The sequence below is a fragment of the Simochromis diagramma genome, unplaced genomic scaffold, assembly GCF_900408965.1.
Source record: "Simochromis diagramma unplaced genomic scaffold, fSimDia1.1 OVJJ01000590.1, whole genome shotgun sequence".
NCBI classification, from domain to species: domain Eukaryota; kingdom Metazoa; phylum Chordata; class Actinopteri; order Cichliformes; family Cichlidae; genus Simochromis; species Simochromis diagramma.
The window spans coordinates 1,568,164-1,579,851 of record NW_024387057.1 but is presented as its reverse complement, the minus strand read 5'-3'; the positions used below and the strand labels follow the sequence as shown (position 1 = coordinate 1,579,851).

Here is an 11,688-nt window from a genome sequence, read left to right as displayed (position 1 = left end):
TGGCATGTAAACGAGACTGAACAGTTTGCAGAACTGGGGGGAACCTATATAGATGACAACCGGAAGGAGCGTGTTTGGAGGCGTGGTCCCGCTCCTGAAATTCCGATACATAATCTCCAATAAAAAAGCTTGAAGTTTGTCTTCTGCCTGGATAATATAATTGGAACGAGGTGGCGTTGGTCTTTGACATTTCACACACGTACATAGACTTCATAGAAAAATGTGAGCTACACACTAAGACTGTCGTGGTTTAGCCAGATAAGTTAGCATTTCCTTTTTGACTGTATTCTAGTCTTCATGGTGTATTTTATAATTGTATATGTATATGTTGTATATTTTAAAACAAGAAAAAATCATGTTATATTTTAATCTTCCAGAACTTTCACATCCAACTAGTCCTGCAACATCTGTCATAGAAGCACCGCTCAAATGTCAGAACGATACATATCTTTTGGTGGCCGTTGTACTATAGGAGTTAGAGAGGAGAGCTAGGCTCCGCCCGCATTCCTGTTGCATAGCAACAGATGCATAATAACAGTAAACAATCTTTCCTTCAAACTACGTCAGGTCTTGTCTACGTGCATGTTGTTGCGAACTGCCTCGATGGTCACCCCGTGTCAATGGTTTACACGCTGCATGATGAAAAAACACTTTCACCTTCTGGCTGCACAAGCTGGAGTTTGATGACTTAATTTGTGCTGGAAGTGAAGAGGATCATCAAACCAGAGGGCAGGATCCTCATCCGCTTCTACAGACCACAACCACAAAAGCACCTCTGAGTCCAGCGGTAGCTCTGCCTGCTGAGAGTTTTGTCTACGATGATTAAATATCTCTATAATTTAAAAATATATCCCTACACATGTATATATTTAGATCCTTTCTTTGTATCGCAGCAACAATCCAACTGCAGTTTGTCCAGAAATTACAGTCTCTCGTTGTTATTAAACCTTCATCTTATTTTGAAGGTGGAGGTGACTGTGTGTGGGCCAGAGGGTACTCTTCAGCTAACACCAACCAGCTCGCTTAGCTATGAAGATACTGCAGCAAGTGTCTGACATACTTAGTTGGACACATGCTAAGAAACTAAACGAAGAACTTCTTTAGAGTATCTGTTGGTGCACACTCAACACTAAACATGAACAAAAAGCAGCCACCTCTTACTCAAAGCAGCCCATCGCCTTCTAAAGCATAACTCTAATCCGTAATGTGATTTGAATTGCTGGGTTATTTCTGTAGCTAAGCTGGACTCACTTTTGGAGACAGCCTTAGGAAACTACTTCAGGTTGGCTTCGTTTTCAGCTCTGAAGGTTGCAACTTGGCTTAAACCTTATGAAACAGTGGCAACACGCATCAATCAGGAAACGCTGCTTTGCTGTTCTGAGCAGAGAGTACAGACTAATGTCACTTTTTTTTAGTGCAGGTTTACCAAGTGAAAGCTGCAGAGCTTGAAGGTTTATCTTCATGACAACTGAGGAAAATACATCTGCTCCACATTCTTTACAGTCCACCAATTTAGGTCACAGTCTTCGTGCGTCCTGTCCAACTGGCCCTCCCTGTGAAAAGCAGATGCATGCTGGTTTCACTGAGTAATACCCATGCAATACAGACCATCCCTCTGCCTTGTTTCTTGGCCTCTGCAGTCATTATCAGGCCACAGGATCCCGAGTCGTTAACTCACTTGTCAGATTCTGGAGTCCAGGAGATGTGAACAAGGTGTCACTGAGCTGTGTGGTGGAGCACTGATCCGTGATGAAGGCAGGGAAACAGACAGGATACAGGGGACGTATAAAACCAAGTCAACTCTTCTGCCTGCTGTCGTATGCTGCAAGGCCCGGAGGCAGTGTGAGCCCAGCAGCACACGGGTGCATGTGAGTGCACTGGCACGTGCGTTTTTGCACGTCTCTGTGTGGATACGGTCTCGTATTAGTACTTTTTTAAACCGATTGATGTCAATTTAATTCATTGAAATTTTAATTGGAGCATCTTTCATATATAAAACTTATAAAATCTTAACTGTGCTGCCAGTTTATAAAAGCTCAGTAAAAATTAGAAAGCATTTTATTTTGAAAGTATGAAACAACACTTTCACCTTCTGGCTGTAGAAGGTAATGTATACTCACAGGACACTTGATTAGGTACACCTTACTAGTACCAGATTGGACCCTTTTTTTCTTCAGAGCTGCTTTAACTCTTCATGGCACAGATTAAGGAAGGTCCTGAAAACATTCTCATCATATCGTGATGACAGCATCACACGGTCGCTGCACATCCATGATGTGAATCTCCTGTTTCACCACATCCCAAAGGTGCTTTATTGGATTGAGATCTGGTGACTGCAGAGGTCATTTGAGTTCAGTCAAATCACCGTCATGGTCAAGAAACCAGTTTGAGATAATCTGAGCTGTGACATGGTGTGTTATCCTGCTGGAAGCAGCCATAAGAAGATGGTGCACTGTGGTTATAAACGGATGGACATGGTCAGCAACAATACTCAGGTAGTCTGTGGTGTTTAAATTATCCTCACTTGGTACCAAGGGGCCCAGAATGTGCAAAGAAAATATCCCCCACACAATTACACATTACATTACAACATCGCCTTTACAATGCTATCTGAATTTTGCAGCAGAAATCAAGACTGTTCAGGCAGCATTTTGATCACTTTTGGTGAGCCTGTGTGAACTGTAGCCTCAGCTTCCTGTTCTTAGCTGACAGGAACGGCACCTTATGTGGTCCCCTGCAGCTGTGGCACATCTGCTTCAAGGTTGGATGTGTGTGGCTGTTCTGCAGAACTTGGTTGTAATGAATGGTTTTTAAAGTATTGTTGCCTTCCTATCGGCTCAAAGCAGTCTTGCCATTCTTCTGACATGCACAAGCTTTTTCATAGAGAGAGCTGCCGCTCTGTGGATATTTTCAGTTTTTCAGAGCATTAGTAGTAGAGCATCGAGATGGCTGTGTGGGAAAATCCCAGCCTGGCCTGGCAACAACAACCATGACACGTTCAAATTTAACCTTTCTTCCTCATTCTGACGCTCAGTTTGAATTTCAGCAGGTCGTCTGCATGACTAAATGCATTGAGCTGCTGTCATGTGATCAGATGATGTGTCAGATGTTTGAGGAACTGAACAGCTGAACGGGTGTAACTACATTTCACCACATAAGCCTTAGTGTGGAAATTACATATAAATTGAACACACACTTGCTTTCAGTGTTTCTAATGACAGAATGAAAAAACACAACTTTCCTGAGCTGTATAAACTGCTACTTATTACTATGCAGCTACTTGTCTTCTGTCTATCATGTTATTTTCCCTGAAGAGCTCTCGAACTGACACGAAGAGGCCCGAACAGCATCGCATCTGTCTGCCAACATGATCACCCAACAGCATTGGATATGAGGCTACACACAATATTTGCCATGACTCTAACATGTAACGCACACACACACTGACAGTATCTCATATGACCAGTGCCCGTGTCCCTGCTCATTTATCTCTCGGTGAGTCAGAGATGCTTTTTTGCAGCGTTGAGACCACAACACATCACTTCCATTTTAGTTCACACTCTGAAGGGCTGTGGGCGGCATGAGTGTGTGTTTGTGCAGGGAGAGAGAGCAAGAGGGCAGAAAGGAAAGGGAGAGGACTTATGTGCACGTGCGTGTGCACGTGTGTGTGAGTGTGTGTTGCAATTAATTAGCATTAGCTGGGCGCTGTTGGTTTCCGAGCGGCTGCAGATTGCCACACTGGAGAGTTTTCCACTCAGTGGATGGAGGAACTGGCCCACAGTGATCTGGCGTGTGAAAGCTGCTGGAAAGACGAGGATGTCCGAACAAGGCAAACACCAAGCAGTGAAACACCGAGAGCTACACAACATCGGAAGCATAGATTCCCCCCTGAAGGCGTTCAGCAGACCGCAGCTTGATAAAATGCGGCATTAAAAACATGCACACACACACACACACACACACACACACACACCCTGACCTTGGAATAATACAGTTTCATGTGCCAGTTTGGTTGGATTAAGTTATTCACAAGAAGTCTGCACAGAAAATGTAACTAGCTATGTATCAACATGAGTGGTTAAAGACTTGATATATCAGTTAAGCCACATTTCTATAATAGCAGATGTTGCTGTGTTCTTAAACTGGCAGCTGTATAATTTATCTCTAAGCTTCCCAAATAAAAACCTACAAGACTGAAAACAAAGCAAAACCGACAGAGGCGCCCAAAATGAAGCAACTCAAATGGGCACTAGAAATCTCTTCGACCTTCATGTTAACGTCACATTTATAAAACGTAAAAATCCTTTCTGAACACCCGTTTTTTAAGCCTTGAGATTTAGTTTTCTTACTGTTGCATCGTTTGGTTTTTAAAATGAGCAGGAGGTGAATGAAGCTATTTATAATTTCCATCCATCTGTCCATCATCCATCCATCTTCGTATCTACGTAGGACAAGCCCACGGGAAGACCTCACCTAGGAAGTGCCCAGGAGGCATCAGAGTCAGATGCTACCTCAGCTGCCTCCTTTCGATGTGGAGGACGAGCAGCTTGACCGTCCATCCCGAACAGTGTTGGTCAAGTTACTTGAAAAATGTAATCAGTAACTAATTACTGATTACTTCCCCAAAAAAGTAATCCTGTTACTTTACTGATTACTTATTTTCAAAAGTAATTAATTGCTTAGTTACTTAGTTACTAGTTACTTTTTAAAAACATGATTTACAACCTGAAGAGGTGATAAAGTGATAGATCTTTCAGCCCAATTCTACTTTTTCTGCATAATCCATCATACAAAATGTAATCAAATGGAAAAGTCTCTTTTTAAAACTTGTTTTATTAGTTTTAACCTTTTAACTTTATGCATGAAGCAAAAATTAAATTATATGCACCATTCTCTGACTGGAAGAAATTAGTTTAACATTTAAACCTATTTTCTGCACATTCCAGCACATAAAATAACCATCTCTGATCCCGAATGACTGAACTTCTCATCCGATCTCTAAGGGAGAGTCCAGCCACCCTTTGGTCGAAGCTCATATGTGCCACTTATATCCACAATCTCAGTCTTTCTGTCATGAGCCAAAGCTTGTGGCCATAGGGGAGAGTAGGAACACAGATCTCACCAGTGCCTTTACACTCAGCTCTCTGTTCACCACACTGGTCCACGCTACTGAAGATGCAGCTCTAATCCATCTGTCAAGCTCTTGCTCCCCTCTTACCTCACAAGACCCCAAGATAACTTAAGCTCCTCCACTTGGGGCAGCAACTCATCCCTGGCCCAGAGCGGGCACTCCACCATTTTTGGGTTGAGAACCACAGTCTTTGACTTGGAGGTGCAAATTCTCTTTCCTGGTTCTTATTTTCGCTTGCCTGTAAACTGCTTCAGTGTAAGCTGGAGGCCAGTGCCTGATGAAACCAACAGAACCACATCATCCACAAACAGCAGAGAGGTCTCTGAGTGGCCCTGAGAAATGCTGTCCATAAAATGTTGAACAGAATCAGAGACAAAGGGCAGCCCTGGCAAAGTCCAGCATCCACCGGGAAAGAGTCCAACTTATTGCCGGCGATGCAGACAAAGCTCTCGCTGCAGTTTCTACAGAGACCAAATGAGAAAATATAGAATTCAGTATTTCTCCACCGGGGCTTTATTCCTGGCAGCACAGCTGAGCCTTTGACGGAAAGTACTGCTCCAGTAATTCTGCATGTGTGAGGAAATAACTCAAACACATGGTCCACTCAGTAGCTTCTGCTTGATCTCTGAACTGCATCTCACAGCCCATTTTATCAGCGTCTCACACTTCATTTCATGGGTCAGTCACTTCTTGGAAAGTTTTCTGGCCACATTTATGTAACACTGGTGCTATTTCGAGGAAAACCGACAATGATGCAGCTATTCAGAGTTAAGTTTGGCACATGGAGCTGACAGAATATGCATCGGCTGATATCAGCAGAAATCTTCCCAAGAGAACTGCTTCCACTTGCATAAAATCAATTGTGAATAAATAAATGCATTAAATAAATATGAAAAAGGTAAGCAATTAAAAAAAATTAAAGCCAGTATTGCTAAAATCTTTCCAACAGCCCTGAATGACAGTATTAAAATGCACCTATACTAAAACAATGTTCTTTTTAGGCCAAATAAAGAGTAGCAGAAGAAGAAGAAAGTCCCACATGCCAGACATCATTTTGTAAATGTCATTGTCATCATTTTAAAAATGGCTGAGCTTCACAGTTACACTCGTCAAGGACGGGTCCAGGGAGGCATGAAAATGACAAGAAAACAAGTCCGACTGCAAGAAACAAGAAAACAATCCTAAATAGACTAAAGAGTGTGCAGAGGAATGAATGTGAACACAGGACGCATGGCAGAGGCCCAGAGAATAATGATGTGATGCCAGACTTCAAATAACATCTGGAGCTGGCAGAGCACCAGCAAACCAAGCATTCAGAAGGATAAATAATGAGGAGTGTGGGCAGGCAGGCACATTATCATGTTAGAGCTGATCTGAGAAACAATATAGAGAGAGGCATGAGGTTAGGGTAAAAACACCTAGAGCTGACCTGCTCCTGAAGCACCGCAGAGAAACACGTGGACAGACAAACATCTCAGCGACATGACCATTGAATCTCGACTCCCTATTCTAATAAATCAGCCTCTCATTAACCACACGAGCAAAACTGAGGTCCAGTTCTATTTCATACAAGCAGCGCGTTCTGCACCCACAGGAAGTTTGTTCACAGCAGCTTATTATGTCTGCAACTCTGGCAGTGAAAGCAAAGATATAAGTCATAACATTAATTATGGCTTTGTTCCATAACAACGTGAGAGTTTACATGGATAACAGAAGGAACTGAAGCAACTACAGACATGTGAAAAAATGAGTACACCTTGTGATTTAGTAGCTTGTAGAACCTCATTTAGCAGCAATAACCTGACGTAATAATTTCCTGCATGCCTTTATGAGTCTCTCACATTGTTGTGCTGGGATTTTGGCCCAGTCTTTTTTACAGTGTGCTTTCGTTGTATTGACGTTTGCAGTGATTCATTCATGCACAGCTCTCTTAAGGTCCCACCACAGCAGTCTGGACCTCGACTGTGTTCGGGGTCATCGTCCTGTTGCATGACCCAGTTTCAGCCAAGCGTAGCAGTAGCAGCTCTTTAGCTGTCAGACTGATGACCTCACATTTGACTCTAGAATATTTTGGTATACAGAGGAGTTCATGGCTGACTCTGTTAGTGGATGATGTCCAGGTCCTGTGGCTGCAAAACAAGCCCAAAACATCACCTCTCCAACATTGTGCCTACAGCTGATATGAGGTGTTTGGTTTCCTCTAAATTTAGTGGTGTGAAACAAACATCTGTACTGTCATGACTTTTATAGATAACTGAGGCCTGTTGACTCTGAGATGGAGAGTTTTTTTTACACGGTCTGACCTTGGGGTGAATTTGCTGTGACATCTAGTCTCCTGGGAGGATTGTAGCATTGTGCGTTAATATGCCAAAGCTACATTAACACAATGTCAGTTAGTGCAGGTAGTTTAATTAGTGATTCTAAATTACCCATAGGTGTGAGTGGTTGTTGTGTCTCTGTGTTAGCCCTGCCTTAGACTGACAAACTGTCAGGGGTGTACCCCGCCTCTTGCACTATGGTAGCTGCTTCCCCTCTCCTGGGACCCTGATAAGGATAAGCTAAAGATAATGAATGGATGGATGGATGGATGGTACAGCATATGTAAACAAAATAAAAAATGGGCTTAAAAAAGGCGTATATGACCAACAGTATCAAAGCATATATAATTCAAATTCAGGACAAGAGTTTTGTGGCACAATGGTGCAATGGTTAGCCCTCTTGCCTCGCCGCAGGACGGTATGTGGTTGAAACCTTCTGCTCGACCCAGGTCTGCCTGTGTGGACTTTGCTTGTTATCCCTGTCCCTGTGTGGGCTTCCTCTGGGCACCCCTGCTTCCTCCCACAGTCCACTTTGCTTGTTAGGTTAATAGGTGATTCTAAAGTGGCCGTAGGTGTAGACGTGATCCTGTGTGGTTGCCTGACATGTCTCTTTCCATTAACCCTGTGTCAGACTGGTGACTTACTAAAATTTTATTAGCATTTAATCAAGCTCTTTCCATTTTTTTTTAGCCTGGTTTATTATCAATGTCAAAATAATGTAGGCTAATGCTTTATTGTATTACAACGGGGGAAAATCTGGCAACATGTCAGATGCTTTGTCACCCCCAATCCACATACTGAGCATATCAAGTAATAGTTCTTATAGTTAGGTAGTTATAGGTATCCAGATAGTTAGTTAGTTTCACATGGCCACATAAAGACACAGTTATAGTTAGTTAGTGATGTGATATAAGTTCTACATTCAGTTTAAACACAGTTCAAGTTGTCAAATGTCAGTTTAGTAAGTTAAACATGTTTATTATTATTATTATTTTATTGCTTCACATATGTAAAATATTACATCATTCATTAGATACAGAAGAAGGTAAATGTTGTTCAAAGTCACACACAAAGAACCAGAACCAAATGTTCACCTGTTTCACAAAACTTCTGGAGCTTTTTGGCCATGTCGGTGACATAAAGCGCGGACTCTGGCGCCACCTGGCGGCCATTAGCAGAACCACACACCTTCACCTGTAAGAAAAAAAAAAAAAAAGATGGATGCAGCAGTCCAGAAATAGCTCTCACAAAAAAGCGCACAGTGCGTCAAAGTCCAGTTCCGGTTATGTGACGCTTCTCACAGCTTCTCCCATGGTCACACACACGCAGTTTTATAAAGAGCTGTGTTATTTCTGATCGTTTAGTCTCTGTGGGAAAATGCAAATTGTTTCAATTAGCATTTTCAGGACCTTTGTGCGCTTTCTCTTCCGCCTGAACAGCGCGTTATATACTCAAGGGCTTCATTAGGGGAACAGAAGTGGGACGATTCGCTGCCTTTCTGCAGTAAAAAGTCTGTTTATAATATTTTTACGCTATTTTCTTGGTTATATCACAGATTTAAAAACGTGCCTTGTGTCCCCTAAAAGACAAATGATTTCGTCTTTTATAGTTTGCACTGGTGCTGCCTCCTTCATGGAGTCCATCAACCTCATGAGAACATTACAAAAGGCTTAAAGTTTTGTGAGGCTCCTGCATTATTACACGGGAAACGCCCTCTATTAAATATCGTGTCCACTATATCAAAAAAAGAAAAGAAAAGAAAAAAAAAAGTGGATTCACAAGCAGAATATTTTCCCTGGCATGGTGTGATTTGGATTGGTGTGAGTGAGTGAGTGTCAGAGTCAGGGAGGCGGGAGGGGGGGCACACAGTGTGTCTCTGCTGTGACTGTGTATCACTTCAGATGCTCAGACAGAATTAAAAATGCGCTCCTCCGCCTTGTCGCCGGTGTTGTGCGCATTTTCTTGACAAGCCCGTGTTCCCACAGCATGGTGCTCGGACTCGGAGGCTCGGCACCCTCTTCGTACATAACCATCAAACTCTCGCGGACGCTTAATTAAGACAGCAGACTGCGCACAGCGCCCCGCAGCACCTGTTCCCACCTTCAGATAGAAGGTAAGTTTGTTTTTGTTTTTTTGGAATCGAAATTTGCGTTAAAAAAGAAAAAAGAAAAAGGGAGACAGGTGTGACTGGCTGTGAAGATGCATAAAAAGAAATAAATAAAAATAAGACTGCGCGAAGTTGGAAAAAAAAGGAAGAGGTAGTTCCTGGAGAGTTGGCACATGCAGCACAGCTCCAGGCGCCAGTAGCTGTATTAATATTTTCTCCTCCCTTTTGAAGGTCCCCTTTCTCTTCTCAAGTTCAAAGCGCGTCGGCGTTTGTTGTTTAACGTAGTTTCCGGTCAGCAGGGGACGTCTCGGTAAACAATGCAGCTCGGTGATTCATGCCTGTGCGTCCCCTCGACATTAAAGTTTTTGCCAATTAATCAATTAGCGATTAGGACGGTCGGAAAGCGTTGGTGCAGGGGGGCGGGTGGGAGTGAGGCTGACGCACGACCCAAAGCTCAAAGTGGAGGTTTCATGAAATTAATATGGATGTTTTTTACATGATAATAACAGTTTGGGTGTAGGTGTTCATTATTCTCAGCCACAGGTCTGCACTGTGTACTTGGGCTGTTCCTCCTTCAACTTTACTGATGGTTTTTCCTTCTGTCTCTCAGTGGTTGTGCTGCAGATTTCTCTGTGTACAGCCTGAAGATTTCAAATTACCATATTACCTCAGACAAGCAGAAGTTCAGGGCGTTTTTTCCCCCAGATTTCCTCCAGCAGCTAATCAAACCAGCCACCCACGAGAAGTAATGCAAATTTTCATCTCTGCAGGTTTTGGAGGTGAACTAATGACCATCCATCCACCCATCCATCCGCCTGGCTTTCTTTTCTTTTCTTTCTTTTTTTTGATTGAACTGCACCTTCACGAGGCATGCCAGTGTTCAATTAGCCACTCAGACTTTTATTTTTGAAGTATCTTGATCTCCTGTCTCCCCTCAGAGGGCAAAGTGAATGTAATCTCACACCAATGGACTGTTACATAACTTTAAAACTGAAGTGCCATCCTGCCTGCGTAGGAGTAGATGTGATGTTCCCACTTCCTCGCTGTTGTTTTGCTCGTTAATTCTGAGAGGCGCATTACTGTAAGTGGCGTTTTGTGACTTTACATGACTGCTGTTTTTTTTTAAAAAAATATAGTTTTTATTTATTTATTTTTTTAAGACCCCCACCCTTCTTTTAAATGCAGATGCAGATGAGGCCACGAGCATTACTGATTGCTTTGCGAGTCGTTGCTGTGATTATGCCGTCCTACCTACAAGAAGTCTGTGATTGCTGAATGGTGGACTGACATGTTGATTTTGACCAAATGTGTGCGTATATATTTATGTGTGTGTAGGGGGAGGGGGGCTGCTTTCTGCCCTGTGTTGTGTAGGAGGAGTGCGATCGCAGAGTGCCCAGGCATGACGCTCAGAGCTGTTGGACAGAGTTCAGTCCTTTGCTGAGCAGCCTGTCCTCTGTGCTGGAAACGGTGCGCAGACAGACACATTACAGTAACCTGACTCATGTATATGGCAGGCTTCCCCTCTTCACTGCTAAGAAATTGTGGCATCACCTTGAAACACAAGAGAGAAAAAAACAGAAAAAAAGTGCTCACTCCTGAAGCAAACGTCCACCATTTTGAAAAGTCTGGCAGATATATAAGGATTGCTGGCACAGGAGACAGTTTCTCCACTGAGAGCAGTTTCTTACTGTTCAGTTAGAGGCTATTTTGGGCACCAAATCAAAACTTTATTAAAGATGTAATTAGTTTTTTGTTTTTTTTAGATAACAACCATTTCCCATCAGTGTGTCCCAGCAGTATAATCAAGTTAAGCTGCACTAACTTAGGATGTAAGACGCTCGCTTTCCAATGCGAACGCCTTCTCCAGTCAGCTTAAGTCAGATTAATTTAAATGCACAGTAGGGCAGGGCAGCACTTTACAGGAAAACAAATTGTCAGTAGCACCCAATGCTTCATACAATGTGATACGAGTAAAAAAAATTGCATTTTTTGTAAGTATATGCAAAATGGGGAAAATACATACTCCTTCTTATCCAACCACGGTCGTGACGGTGCTGCTGGAGCTGTTGTTTTTATTGGAGAGGTGAGGTATCACCATGAATAGGTCGCCACCCCAACACCCTCAGGTCTTA

At 42.8% G+C, this 11,688-nt stretch overlaps 1 protein-coding gene across 1 annotated transcript in view; it reads left to right on the top strand.

Moving 5' to 3' along the window:
* Positions 1–8,966: 8,966 nt before the first annotated feature.
* The window catches only part of si:ch211-168d1.3 (ras and Rab interactor 2), a 51,238-nt gene continuing 48,516 nt past the window's right edge, over positions 8,967–11,688 (top strand). Inside the window, exon 1 of the mRNA XM_040045131.1 lies at positions 8,967–9,562. The gene's annotated coding sequence lies outside the window, so the exon portion shown is untranslated. The remainder of the gene's footprint in view (positions 9,563–11,688) is intronic.